This window comes from Ascaphus truei, chromosome 7 (genome assembly GCF_040206685.1).
Source record: "Ascaphus truei isolate aAscTru1 chromosome 7, aAscTru1.hap1, whole genome shotgun sequence".
In the NCBI taxonomy this organism is placed as follows: domain Eukaryota; kingdom Metazoa; phylum Chordata; class Amphibia; order Anura; family Ascaphidae; genus Ascaphus; species Ascaphus truei.
Window position 1 is genome coordinate 46152916 of NC_134489.1, and position 5478 is coordinate 46158393.

Sequence of the window (5478 nt, forward strand, 5' to 3'; positions counted from 1 at the left end):
CCAGCAGTGTGGTGGTTAACTGCTGGTAGACAATTAATCAACACCACCTGGCTGATTACAGGTGTCAGAAAAGCCTGCCTCTGAGACAGGAAGAGAGACATTCTGAGCTGACCCAGGAAGCAGAAAGACAGAGAGTTCCCTAGTCCACAACTGGGCTGACTTGTGGAACAAACAGATGTCTTGAGCGGCAAACAGACTGCACGCTGCCAGCAAGACACAGGGGACAATAATTGTAAACCTGGATCCTGACATTACCTTAGCACACAAGGGTGCAGACACCAGGAGAACAGAGAAGCCTCCCCCTTACAACTACAAGAGACAGATAAGACTTTTCTTATAAGACTGTTATATATATCTGTGTGTGTATGTGTATATATATATATATATATATATATATATATATATATATATAATCGAAAATCGTGTTTGAGAGTGTCTGGAAACCATTTGATTGGTCCGTCGGTCCGCCCGCCCTCCCTCCCACGGGCTCTCATTGCTGGTGTGTCTGCCCCCCCTGTGTCCCGCCCCCCACGGCTCTCATTGGCCCCCTAGAGCACACTTTCTCCTGCTGTCACCCTCCCGACTCTCTCGCCCTCCCCGACTCTCTCGCCTCCCCACGGCTCTCGCCCTCACCCGGCGCTCTCCCTCACCCGGCGCTCTCCCTCAAACACACCGCTCCCTTCCCCGGCGCTCTCCCTCACACACACCGCTCCCACTCCCCCCCCCCCCCCTCCACACACACAGAGCATGCTCTCTGCGGCTCTCATCTCACACAGGCCGCTCCCCATCCCTGAGAGCGCTCCTCCGGCTCTCTCCGCCTCTCCCGTGAAGGGCACAGCACCTCCTCACCGGAGCGTCTCAGCCTCTCTGCTGAGGAGCCCGAGGGTGGAAGAGGAGGGCGGCCAGTACCCGGAGGAAGAGGAGGAGCGCGGCCATGTGCAAGGTGAGGAAACGCAGGGGAATGGGTTCTTTAACGCCTCCCTGACTCCCTGCCCTTTGCCCCTTTGCCCCACCTCCCTCCCTGCCCTTTGCCCTCCCTGCCCTGCCCTTTGCCCCCCCTCCCTCCCTGCCCTTTGCCCCCCCTCCCTCCCTGCCCTTTGCCCCCCCCTCCCTCCCTTTGTCCCCCCCCCCTCCCTCCCCTTTGCCCCCCCTCCCTGCCCTTTGCCCCCCCTCCCTCCCTGCCCTTTGCCCCCCCCCCTCCCCTCCCTGCCCTTTGCCCCCCCCCTCCCTCCCTGCCCTTTGCCCCCCCCTCCCTTACTGCCCTTTGCCTGCCCCCCCCTCCCTTACTGCCCTTTGCCCCCCCTCCCTCCCTCCCCTTTGCCCCCCCTCCCTCCCTCCCTGCCCTTTGCCCCCCCTCCCTCCCTCCCTCCCCTTTGCCCCCCCTCCCTCCCTCCCCTTTGCCCCCCCTCCCCTCCCTCCCCTTTGCCCCCCCTCCCTCCCTCCCCTTTGCCCCCCCTCCCTCCCTCCCCTTTGCCCCCCCTCCCTCCCTCCCCTTTGCCCCCCCTCCCTCCCTCCCTGCCCTTTGCCCCCCCCCTCCCTCCCTGCCCTTTGCCCCCCCCCTCCCTCCCTCCCTGCCCTTTGCCCCCCCCCTCCCTCCCTGCCCTTTGCCCCCCCCCTCCCTCCCTGCCCTTTGCCCCCCCCCCTCCCTGCCCTTTGCCCCCCCCTCCCTCCCTCCCTCCCTGCCCTTTGCCCCCCCCCCTCCCTGCCCTTTGCCCCCCCCCTCCCTGCCCTTTGCCCCCCCTGCCCTTTGCCCCCCCTTCATTTTAAACGGTCTCCATTGCGTGCCTCTGAACACCTCTTACAGTCCCCGTCCCCCCACCTCTCTTTCACTTCCTCTCTTTTCTCCCTTATCACATTTCTCATCTCTTTATTCCCCCCCCCCTCTATTTCTCCCCTTTTTTTATAAACTGAGTAAAATCAGGATCTGCCCCATGTCTCCCATTATGACATCTCTCATCCACTTGGATTTCCCCGCACTCTGGGCAGAGTTTCTGAAGCCACAGAGATATTTCCAGACACAGAATAATAGTGAAGTGGATAAATTTGTACAGCTTAAAAGTACACATATAAAAGTGTAAAACAGGGGTGTTCTTATAAAAGGGGTTTCTCCCATAGGAAGAGGCACATGAGGACTGCGAGGAGCTGTTCTTATAAAAGGGAACAGAAGTTCCCCATCTAGAAAGGGACATGTCGTAAATATGAGGAGATACTCTTATCAGAGTAATATTCGTATTACAGGGGCACCTGTTCTTTGGCTCCTTCTTCCTCCTTCCTTCCCCTTCTCTCTCCATTTTGTATTTGGTACAATTAGACTGCAGTCCTTATCCTTTTTTCCATTTATTCTCCATCCCCTCCCCCTCCTCTCTCTGTACCCCTCTTCCTCTCCTATCTTTCACTTGGCACATTTAGGCTTGGGTGCCTCTCCAGCTCCTCTCCCCCCCACTCACTTGCTCTTCCCATGTCCTAAGCAATGCCCAGCACTGTACCAGAGGCCAACACCATTAGCAGAAGGGTTACTGCTCCCAGCTCCTCTCCTCCAGCTGTTACAGGAGCTCTGAGCTGGCACAGGGGATGGAAAATAGCTCAGAAATAGTGAAGTTCTGTTATTCCAACATCCAAACACAAAGTACTACTTAAAGGAATAAAAGGAAATCATCAAAGACAGCCCTGGATTAAGTGTGATGTGCCCTAGGGAATTTAGCGGAGCACCCCACCCTGGGAAGGAACTGACACTGCCTGCAAAGATCATCTACAATGAAAAGGTGGATCCTAAATACTGCCTCTGAAGTGGAATAAATTGTTTTAATCCCCAGTGTCGGCTCCATCTGACTTTGGGCACCAAAATTAGATTGCAAGTTCTTCATTATTCTGTCTGCAAAACATTGATAGTGATAGATGGTGTATCTGTACAGGTGTATCAGTGTGTGTCCGTATATATATCTGTACATGTGTATCAGTGATTGTGTCAGTGTGTGTGTCTGTATGAGTGTAACAGTATTTGTGTATTGGTGTGCGTCTCTGCGGGTGCAGCAGTATGTGTTAATGTGTGTCAGTACGGGTGTGTGTGGTATTAATGTCAGTACAGATAATGCTCTGCAGGTCTGCTTGTGATCGTGCTCTCTAAACTCTTGAGATCAAACAGACGCATAATCCCTTAGAGCAAATATATGGGTTTTGCTTCTCACTTTTTATTATGAATCAGCAGCCCCAACATTTCACCCTTCATGGCCTCACACAGGGACATATCACTTTGAGCATGTAATTCTCCCCTCTCCCAGGTCTGAACTGCAATAAACTTCTCACATTTGATGCAGAGGTATGAAAGTGATTAATTTATTGCGCTCTATCTATCATCTTCAGCCCTTGTCAATGCTGAATGCATAGGTTTTGAAAGAACTTACACTGGTGGTGGCTGTGAGTCTCCGGTAGGTTCCAGTTTTGGGGTGCACGGTAAGAGAAGGAGGAGCGGCCGGATACTATGTTGAGCCTTGGCACCATCAACAGTCTTTTAGAGTCAGATCTCAAATGATAAGTGCTGCATGTGGTAGGGGTGAGGAGCATGTTCAGATAGATGGATGTAAGGAATCCGTTCCTGGCTTTGGCTGGAGCTCACTCTTGCAGAGTTGGTGAGCTCTCAGAACAGACCTTCCCTTGGATTTACCGACCTTCCCTTGGATTTACCGACCTTCCCTGTGCTTGCAATCACTGCAGCTCTGCCCCTATTCGCTGGCTATACTATATAGAGCCAGTCCCTCCCCCCAGGAAGTGCTGAGCATAACCCTAGATTCAAGTATAGAGAAAGGAAAGAGTCCCTAATGTGTGTCACTGGAGAGAATACACCCTAATTAAAACTTAAACTTTATTGTAGACTTGATTAAAATAAACTGTTTGGAAGAACCACATACATAGAACAAACAAAAAATATATATTAAAAGACGGGGAGGTGTGGTAGGGTGTTTAATGGGGATATTATATGTAACGGGGTTTCCCCCACCCAATCGCAGATCACACGGTGTGGGGGCAGGAAACATACATGGTTACTAATTGTGGTGCATAACCTGTTGGCTCACAGGAGGGCTGAGCTTCCGCCACGGGGAACCTGGGGTAATATTACTGTGGACAACTTACGTATAACGATGCAGCGCCTCCACCTGCGATGGCTCCCACCAGAGGGGGAGTAGTTCCTCGCAGGACAATCAATACTCACACACAAAATATATATATATGGGACTTTACTTATTCCGCAACACAACATATAACCACAACAGTTTGCATAACCTGTGTCCCTTCCTGGAGGAGACACTTACTGCGCCATGCAGGACGCTTACGCTAATTTGCACCACGGCGGGCGCTAACACTTCTAGGCGTCACGGCGGACGCTACCACCTCTAGGCGTCACGGCGGACGCTACCACCTCTAGGCGTCACGGCGGACGCTACCACCTCTAGGCGTCACGGCAGACGCTACCTCCCAAAGAGTGATCCCACCCTGTGTCCAGTAACCCCAAAACAATGTCTCGCACTCCCAAGTCATATACCAATGTGTGTGTGTGACTGCGCAGCCACTATGTCTGGTGATAGGCCTTGTTGGTGCACGTGAGTTGTGGGTTACCTGCCCGGGCTCCAGCCACGGGTGCCGCTATATCACTGGGGTTGGATCCACCGGGATATCCTCCTACGCGTGGGGTGAATTCCAGCGCGGATAATATCACCGTACAGCTCCGCACCGTCTCTACCTTAGTTAGGGTCTGTCTGCTGCCAGTAGGCCGCAGTCACGCTAGCTGGGCCTCCGTGGAGATAGTCCAGCTCCCTCTTAGCAATCCGAGCAATGTCCGTGATACACTCCTAGCAAATATATAATGGGGCAGGGTCCCTAACCTAGGGCCTGTCCCTACAATACTCAGCTAAGATGACTCAGGGCTATCTGGGGCCTAGGGGATTTGCTGGCCTAGTGCAGAGTCACAGACCCCTGCACCCTACCTCCTTCCCCTAGCTGCTCCAGTCACCAACTGCTTTTCTCTGTCTGCTTTGTGCTGCCAGACTCACAGCTCTGCATCAGACTACCGCAACAATGTTGCAGACCTCCAGGTGCCTCTTACTGACAGAGGCAGCACAGCAACAGGAACTCACTCTAACAACTCAGCAACAACTAACAACGCGCGCTCGCATACCAGAAGGAGGGGGTGAGTGCGCAAGGGGGGGCTAGCATGTCAAGGGGGACCTGGCTACATCTATATATTCCCTCTTAATTAAACCTTAGTTAACCCTAATCCTGGGTAGACTCTAGTGATGGGTCTGAAAAAAAACCCTATTGGCAATGGGGTATGTGTAGTGAATTACAAGCCTGTCTGTTGAATGAAGGACAAGGTTGCACTTAGTGCTAGCTAATATGAAGCAGCAAAAAGTACCTTGATCTGCATATAATCTGCCATTAACAGTACATGAATGCCACCAATAACAATGAGGTATATGCAGTAAA

At 52.9% G+C, this 5478-nt stretch overlaps 1 protein-coding gene across 2 annotated transcripts in view; it reads right to left on the reverse strand.

Annotated features, from left to right (window-relative positions):
• The window catches only part of PLEKHG2 (pleckstrin homology and RhoGEF domain containing G2), a 135374-nt gene extending 130362 nt beyond the window's left edge, over nucleotides 1–5012 (reverse strand). For both annotated transcript variants that reach the window (XM_075608220.1, XM_075608217.1), the window contains exon 1: nucleotides 4612–5012. The gene's annotated coding sequence lies outside the window, so the exon portion shown is untranslated. The remainder of the gene's footprint in view (nucleotides 1–4611) is intronic.
• Nucleotides 5013–5478: the final 466 nt, after the last annotated feature.